This window comes from Ranitomeya variabilis, chromosome 7 (genome assembly GCF_051348905.1).
Source record: "Ranitomeya variabilis isolate aRanVar5 chromosome 7, aRanVar5.hap1, whole genome shotgun sequence".
NCBI lineage: Eukaryota > Metazoa > Chordata > Amphibia > Anura > Dendrobatidae > Ranitomeya > Ranitomeya variabilis.
The window spans coordinates 190,091,454-190,112,788 of NC_135238.1; the positions used below are offsets into that span (position 1 = coordinate 190,091,454).

The window sequence follows — 21,335 nt, forward strand, 5'->3', positions numbered from 1 at the left end:
CGCACCAACTAACGGTGTGGGGGGAGAAACTCAGTCCCCTAGAGCAACCAGCAAGCGAGGAGATCACATCTTAGCAAGCTGGACAAGAAACATGATGAATGCTGATAATCAAAAAATGAACGGACAAAAACTTAGCTTGTCTTGGAGAGGCTGGGAGCAAGGTAATCACAAGGAATCTGAAGAGCACTGAATACATTGATAGCAGGCAAGGGACTGAGTATCCAGGTGAGCTAAATAGGAAGCCAACCAAGGATAATGAACCAGCTGATGCAGCCAACCTGCAGAAAGACAACACTACACAGTACCGCTTGTGACCACTAGAGGGAGCCTAAAAATAGAGTTCACAACAGTACCCCCCCTTGAGGAGGGGTCACCGAACCCTCATCAAGACCCCCAGGGCGATCAGGATGAGCCGCGTGGAAGGCACGAACCAAATCGGCCGCATGAACATCAGAGGCGACAACCCAGGAATTATCCTCCTGACCATAGCCCTTCCACTTCACCAAATACTGAAGCCTCCATCCAGAGATACGAGAATCCAAAATCTTCTCCACCACGTACTCCAATTCTCCCTCGACCAGCACCGGAGTAGGAGGCTCAACAGAAGGAACCACAGGTACCACATACCTCCGCAACAAAGACCTATGGAACACATTATGAATGGCAAACGATGCTGGGAGATCCAAACGAAAAGACACCGGGTTAAGGATTTCCAAGATCTTATAAGGACCAATGAAGCGAGGCTTGAATTTAGGAGAGGAGACCTTCATAGGAACATACCGAGAAGACAGCCACACCAAATCCCCAACACGAAGTCGGGGACCCACACCGCGGTGGCGGTTGGCAAAGCGCTGAGCCTTCTCCTGTGACAACCTCAAATTGTCCACCACATGGTTCCAAATCTGCTGCAACCTATCCACCACAGAATCCACCCCAGGACAGTCAGAAGACTCAACCTGACCCGAGGAAAAATGAGGATGGAAACCAGAATTGCAGAAAAAAGGCGAAACTAAAGTAGCAGAACTAGCCCGATTATTAAGGGCAAACTCGGCCAATGGCAAAAAAGTCACCCAATCATCCTGATCAGCAGAAACAAAACATCTCAAATAAGTTTCCAACGTCTGATTAGTTCGCTCGGTTTGGCCATTAGTCTGAGGATGGAAGGCCGACGAAAAAGATAAATCAATGCCCATCTTAGCACAAAAAGTCCGCCAAAACCTGGACACAAACTGGGATCCTCTATCAGACACAATATTTTCAGGAATGCCGTGCAAGCGAACCACATTCTGAAAAAATAGAGGAACCAAATCGGAGGAGGAAGGCAACTTAGGCAAGGGCACCAAATGGACCATCTTGGAAAAACGATCACACACCACCCAGATGACAGACATTTTCTGAGATACTGGAAGATCCGAAATAAAATCCATGGAAATGTGCGTCCAAGGCCTTTTCGGGACAGGCAAAGGCAAAAGCAAACCGCTGGCACGAGAACAGCAAGGCTTAGCCCGAGCACAAATCCCACAAGACTGCACAAAGGAACGCACATCCCGCGACAAGGAAGGCCACCAGAAGGACCTAGCCACCAAATCTCTGGTACCAAAAATCCCAGGATGACCCGCCAACACCGAAGAATGAACATCGGAAATAACTCTGCTGGTCCATCTATCCGGGACAAACAGTCTCTCCGGTGGACAACGGTCAGGTCTATCCGCCTGAAATTTCTGCAGCACTCGTCGCAAATCTGGGGAAATGGCAGACAAAATCACTCCCTCTCTGAGAATACCAGCCGGCTCAGAAACTCCCAGAGAGTCAGGCACAAAACTCCTAGAAAGTGCATCAGCCTTCACGTTCTTCGAACCAGGCAGGTATGAGACCACGAAGTTGAAACGGGAGAAAAACAGCGACCAACGAGCCTGTCTAGGATTCAGGCGCTTGGCAGATTCGAGGTAAATCAGGTTTTTGTGATCAGTCAAGACCACCACACGATGTTTAGCTCCTTCGAGCCAATGTCGCCACTCCTCAAATGCCCACTTCATAGCCAACAACTCCCGATTACCAACATCATAATTCCGCTCGGCAGGCAAAAACTTTCTTGAAAAGAAAGCACATGGCTTCATCACAGAGCCATCAGAGCTTCTCTGCGACAAAACAGCCCCTGCTCCAATCTCAGAAGCATCAACCTCGACCTGGAAGGGGAGAGAGACATCTGGTTGACATAAGACTGGAGCTGAAGAAAACCGGTGCTTCAGTTCCCGAAAGGCATCCACGGCCGCAGGAGACCAATTAGTCACATCAGAACCCTTCTTGGTCAAATCCGTCAAAGGTTTAACCACGCTAGAAAAATTAGCGATGAAACGACGGTAAAAATTAGCAAAACCCAAGAACTTCTGAAGACTCTTAACAGACGTAGGCTGAGTCCAGTCATGAATAGCCTGGACCTTGACTGGGTCCATCTCCACAGTAGAAGGAGAAAAAATAAAACCCAAAAAGGAGACCTTCTGTACTCCGAAGAGGCATTTTGAGCCCTTCACAAATAAAGCATTAGCACGCAGGACCTGAAACACCATCCTGACCTGCTTCACATGGGACTCCCAATCATCAGAAAAGACCAAAATGTCATCCAGATAAACAATCATAAATTTATCCAGATATTCTCGGAAGATGTCATGCATGAAGGACTGAAACACAGAAGGAGCATTAGAGAGTCCAAAAGGCATCACCAAGTACTCAAAATGGCCTTCGGGCGTATTAAATGCTGTTTTCCATTCATCTCCCTGCTTAATGCGCACAAGGTTATACGCACCACGGAGATCTATCTTAGTGAACCAACTGGCCCCCTTAATCCGAGCAAACAAATCAGACTATAGTGGCAAAGGATACTGAAATTTGACTGTGATTTTATTCAGAAGACGATAATCTATACAAGGTCTCAAAGAACCGTCCTTCTTGGCCACAAAAAAAAATCCTGCACCAAGAGGGGAAGAGGATGGGCGAATATGTCCCTTCTCCAAAGACTCCTTTATATAATTCCGCATCGCGGCATGCTCTGGTATAGACAAATTAAAAAGTCGTCCCTTAGGGAATTTACTACCAGGAATTAAATTTATAGCACAGTCACAATCCCTATGAGGGGGCAGGGCACTGGACCTGGGCTCATCAAATACATCCTGGTAGTCAGACAAAAACTCAGGGACCTCAGAAGGAGTGGAAGAAGCAATAGACACCAACGGAGTATCGCCATGAATTCCCTGACAACCCCAACTTGACACAGACATAGCTTTCCAATCTAAAACTGGATTATGAGTCTGCAGCCATGGCAGACCCAAAACAACAACATCATGCAAATTATGCAAAACAAGAAAGCGAATCACCTCCTGATGTACGGGAGTCATGCACATGGTCATTTGCGTCCAATACTGAAGCTTATTCTCAGCCAATGGCGTAGCATCAATTCCCCTCAGAGGAATAGGAAATTCCAAAGGCTCCAGGACAAAACCACAGCGCCTGGCAAACGACAAATCCATCAGATTCAGGGCAGCACCCGAATCCACAAAAGCCATAACCGGGTAGGACGACAAAGAACAAATCAAAGTAACAGACAAAATAAATTTAGGCTGTATCGTACCAATGGTGACAGGTTTAGCGATTTTTTTTAAACGTTTAGAGCATGCTGAGATAACGTGAGTAGAATCACCACAGTAAAAGCACAACCCATTTTGACGTCTATGATTTTGTCGCTCAATTCTGGTCAGAGTTCGGTCACATTGCATAGACTCAGGTCTCTGTTCAGAAAATACCGCCAAAGGATGAGCAGATTTGCGCTCCCGCAAACGCCGATCAACCTGAATGGCTAAAGCCATAGAATCACTCAGACTTGTAGGGGTGGGAAACCCCACCATAACATTCTTAACGGCCTCAGAAAGACCTTCTCTGAAATTTGCAGCCAGGGCACACTCATTCCATTGAGTAAGCACCGACCATTTCCGAAATTTTTGACAATACACCTCTGCTTCATCCTGACCTTGAGAGATAGCCAGCAACGCTTTTTCTGCCTGATTCTCAAGATTAGGCTCCTCATAAAGCAATCCAAGCGCCAGAAAAAATGCATCCACATTAAGCAATGCAGGATCTCCTGGCGCCAGAGAGAAAGCCCAATCCTGAGGGTCGCCACGCAACAAGGAGATAACAATTTTAACTTGCTGAGCGGAATCACCAGAGGAACGAGGTCTCAGAGACAGAAATAACTTACAATTATTCTTAAAATTCTGAAACCTAGATCTATCTCCAGAAAACAACTCAGGAATGGGTATCTTTGGTTCTGACATAGGGCTATGAATAACAAAATCCTGAATACTTTGCACCCGTGCAGTAAGATGATCCACACTAGAAGTCAGAGTCTGAACATTCATGTCTGCAGCTGAGCTCAAAACCACCCAGAGTTCGAGGGGATGAAAGAAGCTAAACAGACTGCAGCAAAGGAAAAGCGGGAGGGGGAAAAAAAAAAAAAAATTGTACTCAGGTCTTCTTTTTATCCCACTTCTGCGATGTATTAAACACTTTTTTGGCCTGCTATACTGTTATGATCCTTAGTGGTTGAGGATCACGAATTACTCCAGCTAAGTAACAAACATAGGACAAGCTCTAGGGAGGTGGCAAACTGGACTGACCGCAAATCTGAACCTATCCAAACACACTAGAAGTAGCCGGTGAACGTGCCTAAAAATCCTAGACGTCTCGAGCCAGCCTGAGGAACTAACTACCCCTAGAGAGAAAGAAAGACCTCTCTTGCCTCCAGAGAAATAATCCCCAAAGATATAGAAGCCCCCAACAAATAATAACGGTGAGGTAAGAGGAAGGCACATACACAGGGGTGAAAACAGATTCAGCAAATGAGGCCCACTAATACTAGATAGCAGAAAATAGTAAAGGGGTCTGTGCGGTCAGTAAAAACCCTTACAAAATATCCACACTGAGATTTCAAGAACCCCCGCACCAACTAACGGTGTGGGGGGAGAAACTCAGTCCCCTAGAGCAACCAGCAAGCGAGGAGATCACATCTTAGCAAGCTGGACAAGAAACATGATGAATGCTGATAATCAAAAAATGAACGGACAAAAACTTAGCTTGTCTTGGAGAGGCTGGGAGCAAGGTAATCACAAGGAATCTGAAGAGCACTGAATACATTGATAGCAGGCAAGGAACTGAGTATCCAGGTGAGCTAAATAGGAAGCCAACCAAGGATAACGAACCAGCTGATGCAGCCAACCTGCAGAAAGACAACACTACACAGTACCGCTTGTGACCACTAGAGGGAGCCTAAAAATAGAGTTCACAACAGGCAAAGACCTGCCGTGACGTCACGGTCATGTGACCGCGACGTCTTCATAGGTCCTGCTCCCACCAGCCCTGGCACTTGCAATGGAACTCGGCTTCAGGAAAATGGCCGCCGCGATCTCTATCTGCGCACGCGCGGCATCCCGCGGCCATTTTCCTGAAGCCGAGCACTACCATCTGCACAGGATCCCAGGAAGAGGAGAGGCGGGACGCAGAGGAGCAGCGACAAGAATGGTGAGTATGATACACTACAAGGGGCCCTCGGATCGTTAGGTGAGTATGTTTATTTTTTATTTTTTGGACCTGTGACATACGTGCCTCGGTAATATACTACGTCACTGGGCAATATCCTACGTGGCTCTGCTGTATACTACAAGGCTGGGCAATATACTACGTGGCTGGACAATATACTACAAGGCTGGGCAATATACTACAAAGCTGTGCAATATACTATGTGGCTCTGTGCAATATACTACGTAGCTGCACAATATCCTATGTCGCTGTGCTGTATACTATGTAGCTGGGCAATACACTACGTGGCAGGGCAATATACTACGTGGCAGGGCAATATACTACGTGGCTGGGCAATATACTGCGTAAATGGGCAATATACTATGTGGACATGCATACTCTACAATACCAGATGCATTTGCATCGGGCCACCATCTAGTATATATATATATATATATATATATATATATATATATATATATATATATATGATATGTAGATGGATTGAGATAGATAGATAGATAGATAGATAGATAGATAGATAGATAGATAGATAGATAGATAGAGTGGTATTTTACACCGTGTATTGCCCAAATGGCCCCTGTGGTGGGGGCGAGGATACCCTGAGGTGTGTCTTCCCCTCCCCCCCTGTTGGGACTATTGGTCTTCGGAAGAAACTTCTGATAGGGGTCTGCCCGTGGTACCAAGGTAATGGTGTGTTACCCACTACCCCATAATCGTAATACTCAGTTATAATGAACTAAAGTAATAATCTGGCACTAATATTTGATATAAAGAGAATTTTTTTTAAGTACATACTGTTTTTTGTGTCAGTATAGTATTAACAGATGTTATTGTAACAGAGTTTCAGCCGTGTATAGTACAGCTATTGGGCGCTGCACATGCGCAGTATTGCTAATGAAATATGCCACACTAAACATGGCGCTGTCAAGCGACCAATTATTTGTTGTGCGCATGCGCGGGAAATATCCTGCGGTATCGACTTTCTGATTGGCTATGCAGCTAGTGACAGGGGAATGACGCACATTCTGTATGCGGTATATGCGGTTACACCCTAAGCACACTGACTATGGCGTGTATGCTAAATACAATAGCGATTATAGCAATGCACTCCTGGGTGAGTGATAATACATTAACCCCTTTACCCCCAAGGGTTAATGACGGGGCCAATTTTTACAATTCTGACCACTGTCCCTTTATGAGGTTATAACTCTGGAACGCTTAAACAGATCCTGATGATTCAGACAATGTTTTCTAGTGACATATTGTACTTCATGATAGAGGTAAAATTTCTTTGATATTACCTGCGATTATTTGTGAAAAAACGGAAATTTGGAGAAAATTTTGCAATTTTCCAACTTTAATTTTTATGCCCTTAAATCACAGAGATATGTCACACAAAATACTTAATAAGAAACATTTCCCACATGTCCACTTTACATCAGCACAATTTTAGAACCAAAATTATTTTTTGTTAGGGAGTTATAAGGTTTAAAAGTTGACCAGCAATTTCTCATTGTTACAACACCATTTTTTTTTAGGGACCACTTACATTTGAAGTCATTTTGAGGGGTCTATATGATAGAAAATAACCAAGTGTGACACCATTCTAAAAACTGCACCCCTCAAGGTGCTCAAAACCACATTCAAGAAGTTTATTAACCCTTCAGGTGTTTTACAGGAATTTTTGGAATTTTTTAAAAAAAACGAACAACTTTTTTTCACAAAAATTTTTACTTCAGCTCCAATTTATTTTATTTTACCAAGGGTAACAGGAGAAAATGGACCACAAAAGTTGTTGTACAATTTGTCCTGAGTACGCCGATACCCCATATGTGGGGGTAAATCACTGTTTGGGCGCATGGCAGAGCTCGGAAGGGAAGGAGCGCCGTTTGACTTTTAAATGCAAAATTGACTGGAATTGAGATAGGACACCATGTTGTGTTTTGAGAGCCCCTGTTGTGCCTAAACATTGAAACTCCCCACAAGTGACACCATTTTGGAAAGTAGACCACCTAAGGAACTTATCTAGATGTGTTGTGAGAGCTTTGAACCCCCCAAGTGTTTCACTGCAGTTTATAACGCAGAGCCGTGAAAATAAAAAATCATTTTTTTCCACAAAAATTATTTTTTAGCCCTCAGTTTTGTATTTTCCCAAGTGTACCAGGAGAAATTGGACCACAAAAGTTGTTGTCCAATTTGTCCTGAGTACACTGATACCCCATATGTGGGGGGGACCGCTGTTTGGGCGCACGGGAGAGCTTGGAAGGGAAGGAGCACTGTTTTACTTTTTCAACACAGAATTGGCTGGAATTGAGATTGGACACCATGTCGCGTTTGGAGAGCTCTTGATGTACCTAAACAGTGGAAGCCCCCAATTCTAACTGAAACCTTAACCCAACACACCTCTACCCCAACAGACCCCTAACCCTAATCCCAACCCTAACCACACCCCTAACTCCAACACACCCCTAACCCTAATCCCAACCATAACCCTAACCACACCCCTAACCCTGACTCACCCCTAACCCTAATCCCAACTGTAAATGTAATCCAAACCCTAACCCTAACTTTAGCCCCAACCCTAACCCTAACTTTAGCCCCAACCCTAACTGTAGCCCTAACCCCAACCCTAACCCTAGCCCCAACCCTAACCCTAGCCTTAACTCTAGCCCCAACCCTAACCTTCGCCCTAACCCTAGCCCCAACCCTAACTCTAGCCCTAACCCTAGCCCCAACCCTAACCCTAGCCCCAACCCTAACCTTAGCCCCAACCTTAACCCCAGCCCCAACCCTAACCCAGCCCCAACCCTATCCCTAGCCCCAACCCTAACCCTAACCCTAGCCCCAACCATAACCATAATGGGAAAATGGAAATACATACTTTTTTTATTTTATTATTTTTCCCTACCTAAGGGAGTCATAAAGGGGGGTTTGATTTACTATTTATAGCATTCTTTTAGCGGATTTTTATGATTGGCAGCTGTCACACACTAAAAGACGTTTTTTATTGCAAAAAATAGTTTTTGCGTCTCCACATTTTGAGAGCTATTATTTTTCCAGATTTTGGTCCACAGAGTCATGTGAGGTCTTGTTTTTTGCAGGACGAGATGATGTTTTTATTGGTAACATTTTCGGGCATGTGACTTTTTTTATAGCTTTTTATTCCGATTTTTGTGAGGCAGAATGACAAAAAAACAGCTATTCATAAATTTCTTTTGGGGGAGGCGTTTATACCGTTCCACATTTGATAAAATTGATAATGCAGTTTTATTCTTCGGGTCAGTACGATTACAGCGATACCTCACTTATATCTTTTTTTATGTTTTGTCGCTTTTATACGATAAAAACTATTTTATAGAAAAAATTCTTATTTTTGCATCGCTTTATTCTGAGGACTATAACTTTTTTTATTTTTTTGCTGATGATGCTGTGTGGTGGGTTGTTTTTTGCGGGACAAGATGACGTTTTCAGCAGTACCATGTTTATTTATATCGTATTTTTGATCGCGTGTTATTCCACTTTTTGTTCGGCGGTATGATAATAAAGCATTGTTTCTTGCCTCGTTCTTTTTTTTTTACGGTGATCACTGAAGGGGTTAACTAGTGGGACAGACTTATAGGTCGGGTCGTCACGGACGCGGCAATACTAAAGATGTGTACTTTTATTGGGTTTTTTTAGATAAAGAAATGTATTTATGGGAACAATATATATATATTTTCTTTATTTAGGATTTTTTTTGTTTTTGTTACATATGTGAATATTTTTTTTTACTTTATAATATTGCCCCGGGGGCGTCATGTTATAGGGTCAGATCACTGATCTGACACTTTGCAGAGCATTGTGTCAGATCAGCTATCTGACAGGCACTGCAGGGATACTTGCAAGCGCCTGCTCTGAGCAGGCGCTTGCAAGCCACCTCCCTGCAGGACCCGGAAGCAGCCCGCGGCCATATTGGATCCGGGGCCTGCAGGGAGGAGGAGGTAAGAGACCCTCGGAGCAACGTGATCACATCGCGTTGCTCCAGGTTTCTCAGCGAAGCACGCAGGGAGCCCCCTCCCTGCACGATGCTTCCCTATGCCGCTGGAACACTGCGATCATGTTTGATCGCAGTGTGCCGGGGGTTAATGTGCCAGGAGCGGTCCGTGACCGCTCCTGGCACATAGTGCCGGATGTCAGCTGCGATAGTCTGCTGACACCCAGCCGCGTATATGACATACAATCCCGTCACTGGGAATTAAGTCCCAGGTCACCTCGACGGAATAGTGCATCATATGGGATAAAGGGGTTAATGTGGTGCACATGATATCACTTGATTTATTATAAGCTACAGTATATATGCCTTTTTACTGTATGTCTAATTGTCACTGATCACTTTAAAGCAAATGCTCTATTTTTAATTGTATAGATAACACGGATTATATGAAATGAAAAGGATTTCTTATGTATAAAAAGATATTGTTTGACTAAAATGTTAATTGCACTTTATTGATATGTACCTCTATATATATGATTGTATGCACTTGTGGTCAGTTCACTGATTTAGAAAGGCTTTTGTAAGCCGAAACGTGAGCCCAATAAAGTCCACTTATATTTTTTCTAAAACCTGGAGTGCTGCCTTCCATTTTTTTGGTCCATAGATAGATAGATAGATAGATAGATAGATAGAAAGAATAAAAGCCGGCAATTCATGTGCCGCATACAGTAAAATCATATATAGATGCAGAAAAAGGAAGGAAAGAGTTCCAGCTTCCGGTAAAATTCCACAAATGATCTTTATTCCATCAAAAATTAATTAAAAGCAGTGGACAGGATCAACAGCAAGCAATATATATAGGGGCTTCTGAGACCAGATGTTTTTAGCTTTGGGGGGGCAGTATCCATGGCCCCTTCCTAGGCTATTAATATCAGCACACAGCTGTCTGCATAGCCTTTGCTGCTTATTAATTATAGGGGGAACCTTCATCATTTTTTTAGGGTCCTCCATTTTAATAGCCAGTAAAGGCTACATATACAGTTGTGAGCTGATATTAATAGCCTGGGAAACTCCATGAGTATTACCCCCTTCCCAGGCAATAAACATCTGCTCCCAGCCATCGGCTTTCCCTCTGCTGGTTACAAACATTTCCAAGCACACCACCTGGGCAACGAAGGAGTGTCTTCGTAAGAGGTATATGAAGGTCCTGGAGTGGTCTAGCCAGTCTCAAGATCTCAACCCCATAGAAAAGCTTTGGAGGGAGTTGAAAGTTCATGTTGCCCAGCGACAGGCCCAAAACATCACTGTTCTAGAAGAGATTTGCATGGAGGAATGGGCCAACATACCACCAACAGTCTGTGCCAACCTTGTGAAGACTTACAGAAAACGTTTGACCTCTGTCGTTGTCAAGAAAGGATATATAACAAAATATTGAGATGAACTTTTATTAATGACCTAATACTTATTTTCCACCATAATATGCAAAATAAATCTTGCCAAATCAGACAAGGTGATTTTTTGGATTTGTTTTCTCATTTTGACTCTCATAGTTGTGGTCTACCTATGATGTCAATTACAGGCCTCTCTCATCTTTTTAAGTGGGAGAACTTGCACAATTGGTCGCTGACTAAATACTTTTTCCCCCCACTGTATATACAGCTCTGGTAAAAATTAAGAGACCACTGCAAAGTTTTATAAAAACCAGCTTCTGTACATATCTGACAGCCATTCCATTCCACTGTCAGTTGAATTCCAACCAGAGGACACCTCATTCTACTTAATGTGTTTCTGATAGGTGATCACCTGAACCAAATCTTATTTAATGAAGGAAAGTATAAAAAAAACACTGCCGTGGTGTTCAAAATCCTCTTGCAATAGGACAAGCTGGATGGCAAAACAAGTGCTAGTAATATCCCAAAAGTAATAGGAATGAAAAAATAACTTTTAACCATGTCAAAGGGGTTGAAAAGAAAAGTCTTGAGTGATGAAAAGAAAGGCTCAATTCTGGCTTTACTAGCAGAGGGACACAGTGAGCGTCATGTTGCCTCCATCCTTAAAATTTTTAAAAGGGCAGTCCATTACAACAAGGTCAAGAAGCAGACATTGGGGACAACAAAACTGCAGATGACTGGGATGACATCATCTTATTCGAATGTAACTCAGCAACCGCAGGATGACATCAAGTGACCTACAAAAGGAATGGCAAGTGGCAGCTGGGGTGAAGTGCACGGCAAGAACAGTTCGTAACAGGCTCCAAGACGCAGGACTCAAGTCATGTAAAGCTAGAAAAAAGCCTTTCATCAATGAGAAGCAAAGGAGAGCCAGGCTGAAGTTTGCCAACGACCAACGAAGGATTGGACCATAGAGAACTGGAGGAAGGTAATCTTCTCTGATGAGTCTAATTTTCACCTTTGCCCAACACCTGGTCATCTAATGGTTAGATGGAGACCTGGAGAGGCGTACAAGCCACAGTGTCTTGCACCCACTGTGAAATTTGGTGGAGGATCGGTGATGATCTCGGGATACTTCAGCAAGGCTGGAATTTGGCAGGTTGTTCTTTGCAAAGGACGTATGAATCAAGCTGCAAGATTATCCAGGAAAAACAGTTGATTCCTTCTGCTCAGACAATGTTCCCCAACTCTGAGGACTGTTTTTTCCAGCAGGACAATGCGCCATTCCACACAGCTAGGTCAATCAAGGTGTGGATGAAGGACCACCACATCAAATCCCTGTCATGGGCAGCCCAATCTCCAGACCTGAACCCCCATTAAAAACCTCTGGATTGCAATCAAGAGGAAGATATATAGTCACAAGCAATAAAACAAAGAAGAACTGCTTACATTTTTGTACCAGGATACCAGGAGTGGCATAAGGTCACCCAAAAGCAGTGTGAAAGACTGGTGGAAAGCATGCCAAGATGCATGAAAACTGTGATTAAAAATCATGGTTATTCCACAAAATATTGATTTCTGAACTCTTCCTGAGTTAAAACATTGGCATTGTTGTTTCTAAATGATTATGATCTTGTTTTTTTGCATTATTTGAGGTCTGCAAGCAATGCATTTTTTTGTTAATTTGACCATTTCTCATTGTCAGAAAATAAATACAAAATTTATTGCTTGGAACTTCGGAGTCATGTTGTCAGAAGTTTATAGAATAAAAGAACAATTTACATTTACACTCAAAAATATACCTATAAAGAGAAAAATCAGACAAACTGAACATTTTGCAGTGGTCTCTTAATTTTTCCCAGAGCTGTATGTGTATATATCTATTCTATCTATTCTAGCCTGTCACTCTGTGATTTTACTGTACGTGGCAGATAAACTTCCGGCTTTTCAAATGACATTGGTGTGTAAAAATCGGACAGCACTCGCATGGCCCAAGTACAGTGCGATTTTTTTTTTTCTCGCACCCATAGGCTTGCATTGGTGAGTCTTGCTGCGATTTTCCACGTACGCCAAATACAGCTGAGAAAATAAATGCTGATGTGAGCTGCCCCATAGATTCACACTGAGCCGAGTGCTATGCGATGTTTTTTTGCATAGCACTCGGCTGTATTTTATAGTAGTGTGACTTCGTCCTAAGGATCAGAGTTTGATCACAGTGTGATCTGATTTTCATGGATGTGGAGAAGATGGAAAAAAATTTTCTCCCTCATCTCCAATGTATCAATCCATGAAAATTGCCATCCAATGTTTTCCATCAACTCATTGACTTGCATGGCCGAGTGCGATCTGAATATCGGATGCAAATCATGCATGCTGCGATTTTTTCTGTCCAAGGAAAAAAATCAGACATGTGCATGGAATGATTGATAACACCAAAACTTTTTCTCCACTCATGGTTAGTGGTTGGGTGAAGCCATTTATTGTGAAACTACTCTGGTTTCTCTTTTTAAATCATAATGACAACCCAAAACATCCAAATGACCCTGATCAAAAGTTTACATACCCTGGTGATTTTGGCCTGATAACATGCACAGAAGTTGACACAAATGGGTTTTAATCGCTACTAAAGGTAACATCCTCACCTGTGAGCTTGTAATCAGCATGTGTGCATAAAAGCTGAGTGAGTTTCTGGGTTCCAGTCAGACTCTTGCATCTTTCATCCAGCCACTGATGTTTCTGGATTGTGAGTCATGGGGAAAGCAAAAGAATTGTCAACGGATCTACGGGAAAAGGTAGTTGAACTGTATAAAACAGGAAAGGGATACAAAAAGATATCCAAGGAATTGATAATGCCAGTCAGCAGCGTTCAAACTGTAATTAACAAATGGAAAATCAGGGGCTCTGTAAAAAGAAAACCATGGTCAGGTAGACCAACAAAAATGTCATCCACAACTGCCAGGAAAATTGTTCGGGATGCAAAGAAAAACCCACAAGTATCAGCTGAAATACAGGACTCTCTAGAAACTAGCGGTGTGGCTGTTTCAAGATGCACAATAAGGAGGCACTTGAAGAAAAATGGGCTGCATGGTTGAGTCGCCAGAAGAAAGCCATTACTGCACAAATTCCACAAAGTATCTAGCCTGCAATACGCAAAAGAGCACAGAGACAAGCCTCAAAACTTCTGGAACAAGTTAATTTGGAGTGATGAGACCAAAATTTTACTTTTTGGCCCAACCATTAACGTTACATTTGAAGAGAGGTCAACAAGACCTATGATGAATGGAACACCATTCCTACTGTAAAGCACGGAGGTGGATCGCTGATGTTTTGGGTATGTGTGAGCTACAAAGGCACAGGAAACTTGGTCAAAGTTGAAGGAAAGATGAATGCAGCACGTTATCAGCAAATACTAATAGCAAATTTGCACTCATCAGCCTGGAAGCAGCGCATGGGAAGTACTTGGATGACAACAATCCAACACACAAGGCAAAGTCGACCTGTCATTGGCTACAGCAGAACAAAGTGAAGGTTCTGGAGTGGCCATCTCAGTCTTCTGACCTCAGTATCATTGAGCCACTCTGGGGAGATCTCAAGCGCGCAGTTCATGCTAGACAGCGCAGGAATTTACAGGAATTGGAGGCTTTTTGCCAAGAAGAGTGGGCAGCTTTACCACCTGAGAAAATAAAGAACCTCATCCACAACTACCACAAAAGACTTCAAGCTGTCATTGATGTTAGAGGGGGCAATGCACGGTATTAAGAAATGGGGTATGTAACTTTTGATCAGGGTCATTAGGAGGTTTTGGGTTATCATTATGATTTAAAAAAAGAAACAGCAGTAGTTTGACAATAAATGGCTTCACCCAACCACTAACCATGAGTGGAGAAAACATTTTGGTGTTATCATTCATATTCTCTGAAAAAAAGGCCAAGAACGCAAAAATTCTGAAAGGGTATGTAAACTTTTGAGCACAACTGTATATAATTTTATGTACATGGAGCCTGCCTGGGTTCCTTTGTGACCTTGTGGACTATTATACTCCTTGCTCTTGGAGTGATCTATGGTGGTCACATACTCATGGGGAGGGTAATAATAGTACTGAATTTTCTCTTTCTGTATGCAATCTGTGTTTTCGTGGAGTCCAAACTCTTTATAGATGGTTTTGTAATCTTTTCCAGCCTGGTGAGCTTCAAAACCTCTTCTTCTAAGATCCTCATAAATCACCTTTGTTCATGCCATGATACACGTCCACAAACTTGTTGTGAAGATCTGACTTTATGCTCTTTTAATAAAACAGGTCATCCACTCACAGCTGATTGTCATCCCATTGATTGAAAAGAACATAATTTAATTTCACTTTCAGATTGCTAATCCTAAAGGCTCTTGTACTATTGACACTCCCAGACATGTAGGATTGGATCATTTTCCTCATTTAAAAAATTCCGAAGGGTTCACAAACTTTCAAGCACTACTGCAACTGCAGAAACTGCAGTGATCGGAGTTAACTTAAATTGCAGCAGTTTAACTTCTTAGCTGCAGCTGTCAATTTTGACAGCTGCATTTAAGGCCGGTTTCACACGTCAGTGGCTCCGGTACGTGAGGTGACAGTTTCCTCACGTACTGGAGCCACTGACACACGTAGACCCATTAAAATCAATGCATCTGTGCAGATGTCATTGATTTTTTGCGGACCGAGTCTCCGTGTGCCAAACACGGAGACATGTCAGTGTTCGTGGGAGCACACGTATTACACGGACCCATTAAAGTCAATGGGTCCGTGTAAAACACGGACCACACACGGACCTTCTCCGTGTGCAGTCCGTGTGGCGTGCAGGAGACAGCGCTACAGTAAGCGCTGTCCCCCCCACATGGTGCTGAAGCCGCCATTCATATCTTCTCTGCAGCAGCGTTTGCTGCAGAGAAGATATGAATAATAGTGTTTAAAAGAAAGATCTATGTGTCCGCCGCCCTCCCACCCCCTGTGCGCCCCCCCGCTGTTCTGAAAATACTCACCCGCCTCCCTCGCAGTGTTCTGTGCTGGCCGCCCCTTCTACTGTATGCGGTCACGTGGGGCCGCAGATTAGAGTCATGAATATGTGGCTCCACCTCCCATAGGGGTGGAGCTGCCTATTCATGACTGTAAATGAGCGGCCCCACGTGACCGCATACAGTAGAAGGCGCGGTCAGACCAGGAAGCATCGACAGCCAACGAGGGAGCGGGTGAGTATTTTCAGAACAGCGGGGGGGCACACAGGGTGTGGGGGGGCGGCGGACACATAGATGTTTCTTTTAAACACTATTATTCATATCTTCTATGCAGCAAACGCTGCTGCACAGAAGATATGAATCGCGGCTTCAGCACGATGCAGTGTACCACACGCGTGGGTACCACACGCTCCGTGTGGTACCCACTCGCCACACGGGCGGCACACGTGTGCCACACGTATGGCCTACGTGAGCTCACGGGCACACGGACACGGATAACTCCAGTACCGATTTTTTCACAGGTTCAAATCCCCTATGGGTGGATCAATAAAAAAATGTAAAATAAAACAAAATTAAAAATATTTAAAAAAAAATACAAAAGTTTGCATCACTCCTCCAAAATAAAAGATAAAAAAATCAATATCAGAATCGTTAGTTTATGATCAGTTTGCCATCTAAAATATTGGAATAAAAATTGATCAGAATGTCATATGGACCTCAAAATGCTAATGATAAAAATTACAGCTCATACTGTAAAGAAACAAGCCCTGATACAACGCTATTGATCGAAAAGAAATAAAAAAGTTATAGCTCTTGGAAAGCATGGAGAAAAAATCAAAAACAAAGTGGAGCCCCCTGGTACTATTTTACCCGAGGGCCCGCATTAACCCGGAGACATTTACAATACTAGAATCAGATATCAACATGAGATTCACAATTACCTTGATCCATTGTTTTACAATATATTAGGCCTTGGGAATCCATTTGTTAATATACAGACATAAAGGTACAATTTTTGGCAATCTACAGTACATAAATGTGTTTTATGATGAGTAGATATTTATTCATAATCCTAACACGTAAAAGGAAGACATCACCATTGAAGACAATGATTGCATAAAAAACATGGACCTTTTACGTGATGCAACCAAACTTTCTACATAAAATACTACATTGGACGTGCTAATATCTATAAGTCTCAATCCACTCTGCCAACATAGAGTAATATACCAAATCCTAAAGAGAAATATTGATTATTTTAGGTAAAATATCAGTTAACAAATTGTCTTCCGAAATAAAGAAAATAATATTAACCCCAATAATGTGACTTTATATCCACATATTCCTCTATAATGGCCCAGACATTGATCTGCAAGGTTACTACCTGAAGGAGGAGCTAGACAAACAGTTTTATTTTTTTCTGAAACCGAGATTTTTTGTATACTTTGTCCACGTATCTCTAGTATTGACGAGTATGCGACTTTGCGTAAACCCCTATATACAGTATCAAATGTTAATACTACCATGAAATAAAAATACCAATTTTGCTAATTTTATCCAATTTTCCAGCCAGGCTGATGAGATTTATATGGAGGCATTGACATACAAGTGCACGCAAAGAGATGAGATAATATACTAGATGTATCATGGCTGAACCTAACAGCACTATATAGGAATAAAAAGAATAAATGTAGCCATTTCTTTTAATAGGACACCATTTAAAAATCTACACAATTATAGAGGGAAGATATTTTGGAACAAGGACACAATGAGGACAAATGTAAAAGGACGGACGAAGGATGGAACAAAATTCTATAAATCCAGGTATGGATAAAATGACCTTGGCTCCGTTTTCATGATGTCGGGGCTTTCTGACTTGTGTATGTAAGTAAAGGTGATGATATAAAATTGCCAGACAAAGATGTCGCTTGTGAGATGGAGGAAATGGTAAAAAAAAGCGTACTGGATATGTCTCACAAAATGGATGCCTAAGGGCTGGGAGACATGATATTATTGGTTTTTCCACCAGATTGGGGCTCGATCGGAGATTGAGCTACAACAGATGAGCAGTAAACAGACAATTTTGAATTTTCCAAATAATTTCACTATATTTTATAGCATAATAATATAATATGGTAATTATTGAATCTGTCTCTTTTTATTATAGGAAATGGATAAAACAGTAGCTGAACATAATAAAGAAATGAATGAATGAATGAATGAATGAATGAATGAATGAATGAATGAAGATGGAAATAAAGGAAAAATAGAATATTTAATGAACATGAGATAAATAGCAAGGTACATCAGGCATATTATCCTACAATTATCTATCCCAGTTACCAATTGAAGCCAAATGTATATTATATTTCTGACATATTTCCATTAATGACTATGACCATGAACGATAACAGCCATCAATCCACTTACCGTACTGACTACACTTTGGTAGATCTTGGCCGTTCGGTATTTTAAGGATTCTTCCGATAGGGTTCTTTGGTGGTGATGTAGTCCTTTCACCGCTTGGAGAAAATCAGAAATGGCAAGGAAAAAAAAAATAAGTAAATTCCAACAGAGGTTTCGTTCCGAGCTCTTAAAACGAAAAAACCTTATTGGCCCTACGAGGAAGCCACATGACCAGCAGCGGTGCGCATGTGACCTAATTTCTTTTCCAAAACCCTTATTTTCTGTAAATGGGATTCACCGCTGTAGGTGCTCACACAATATTTCCTACAGCTGCCTCTGATTGCTGCGACTGGACTCCATTCAGGCATATATGGGGCAAATGCCACAGGCAGCAGAGCCCGTGTAAAGGGTTTCTGGAGTGATTATGTAGGACAAATGGAATATTCCCAGCCAATAACCAGTCTAAAAAATTAGTAATAAGCAATGCTGCATTTTACTGTATAGCTATATGTGCTAAACCATCATCTATATAGACAGATAATTTTTTTTAAATTATTATTATTATTTTTATTTATTTTTTTAAAGAGTCAGCTAAAATGTCTCAGGCTGGCACTGAGGATGAAATGATGCACGTAAAAGCTTCTGGCACATTCACATGGGTACCGAAGAGAAAGGAGGGGTCTAATGCCCTTTAATCTTCTGATTCATATCTGTGGTGATGGAAGCTCTGCATACCTTATGTATGAATAAATGAATAAACGCATATACTCGACGTGTATGATCTATCAACAACTGGACGAATATAGTTGCAGATATTGATGAATTGTTTGCCAAAAAATAAAATGGCAGATCCGCATCAAGGTCAAATGATGACCTAGAAAGCAAAGAGTTAATCGCCAGCCTGGCTTTCATATCAAATGTGTCTAGTTTTACTGATTGATAAAAGTGAGGATTAAAACCTCCAGATTAAAAACCATTCTGTTGTCCCCGTCACCCCCCTCCTACATCCACATCAGTATCTACAGCCGGCAAATGCTACTGCACATGTAATAGACAAATGCCATTAATCTATGTATAAATTGTATCTTGTGCCCTAGTAATGTCGGCATTCCGAAGTAATGTGACATCTGCTCAGGGTCTCATGGTTGTTCGATGGGAAAGACCACTTGATGCCTCAAACTCATGCAAAATGTGATGACTTCCTAACATCCCCTGAATTAGCATTGGCTAAATAAAAGGAAAAATAAAAATATGAAAAATACTAATTGTACAGAGAGCGTTCAAAAGTGGGTGCACCATTATTGTTAAATGAAAGATATTATGATCACATATAAACTGTGTAGGAAAAATACTGCTAGATCAGATGCAGTTTATTAGTGATGAGCATGCTAATGTGTTAACCGAGTGTCTTCGGCGTGCTCAAAAAATATGTTCGAGTCCCCTCGGCTGCATGTCTCGCGGCTGTTCGACAGCCGTAATCCCGGCATGTGTTGGGCTGTCGAACAGCAGGACTCAAACATATTTTTCGAGAACGCTGAAGACACTCAGTTAACACACGACCATGCTCGGATAACGCCTTATCCCAGCACATTTGCTCATCACTATAGTTTATGCTCCATTTTTAGTATATTTTTTATATTTAGTAACATTTTGAAATACATTCGGGTTGAGTTTGTAAGCCAACAGCTGATTTTAGAAAAAAGACCATTTCAATTTCGAAAGCTATTTCCAAAAATATAATAAGTACTGCACATAGTTACATGGGTTGATTAAAGACTAGTGATGAGCGAGTGTACTCGTTACTCAGGTTTTCTCGAGCATGCTCGGGTGATCTCCGAGTATTTATGACTGCTCGGAGATTTAGTTTTCATCGCGGCAGCTGAATGATTTACAGCTACTAGCCAGCTTGATTACATGTGGGGATTCCCTAGCATCCAGGCAACCCCCACATGTACTCAGCCTGGCTAGTAGCTTTAAATCATTCAGCTGCTGATGAAAACTAAATCTCCGAACACTAACAAATACTCGGAGGTCACCCGAGCGTGCACGGGAAAATCCGAGCAATGAGTACACTCGCTCATCACTATTAAAGACCTAAGTCCATCAAGTCCAACATTCATTGACCAGTTATACATTATCTATCGCCAGATGATTTGTAACCCACAATTCCAGTCGTCGCGAGAACTGCATTCGGCCATCTACTAGTTTTTCTTTCTTATTTCTACCTTTGAAAAAAATACTTTAAAAAAATAAATTATTGACCTCAAAAGTTTCGAAAGGCTCCTACTTGGAAAATAAATCTAGGTATTTAACTCATTATAACCCAGTCATTTGAAGACTTACCAAGTTCAGCTGGATCTGTGATCAGGGTGGGTGACATCCAAGGCTGAAGACCCTGCTCACTGTCATCCTATAAGTAACCTCTGCCATGTCCCACAGCAAGGTCGGCTCTATAAGAGGGAGGTGACCCTGATCTTGTTGTATTAATCCCTTCAGAAGGGCGTGAAGGGGAGCGAGGAGAGAAGAGTGGGAATCCAAACACATGTCATAGGACGTGCATCCTCGGGGCAGGAAACAATGCAGTCTCCCTACCAAATCAATGTTGCACCTTCTAGATAACCTTCAGTTGCTAATGAAGCGAAGCCAATAGTTGGCTAGCAATGTATTATACAACTGTAATACAATGTTCTCAGTGATTAACTTGTCATTATATACCAAGAATTAGACTAGAATGAGTAAGCATTAATTAAAACAAGGGTAATGAGGGTTGGGAAATGTGAGCTGAACAGGACATGATCATAGTGCGCAGAGTTTAGGTGTCTCTTATCAATCTTGGATTTCCTGTGGTCAGTGATATAGTGATCACATGTATTGGATAAATGGGATATGGAACATCAATTAAGTGCCTGAAACAATATCCTTCCTATAAAATACGTACATAAATCTTTACTAGTAAAAATTAAAAATAACTCAATAATTAAAATAGAAAT

At 42.0% G+C, this 21,335-nt stretch overlaps 1 protein-coding gene across 8 annotated transcripts in view; it reads right to left on the reverse strand.

The window, feature by feature from the left end:
* PCBP3 (poly(rC) binding protein 3) overlaps positions 1–20,730 on the reverse strand; it is a 96,556-nt gene extending 75,826 nt beyond the window's left edge. For all 8 annotated transcript variants that reach the window (XM_077272566.1, XM_077272564.1, XM_077272565.1 and 5 more), the window contains exons 1-2: positions 20,689–20,730; positions 18,370–18,461 (exon numbers count right to left, since the gene is read on the reverse strand). The gene's annotated coding sequence lies outside the window, so the exon portion shown is untranslated. The remainder of the gene's footprint in view (positions 1–18,369; positions 18,462–20,688) is intronic.
* Positions 20,731–21,335: the final 605 nt, after the last annotated feature.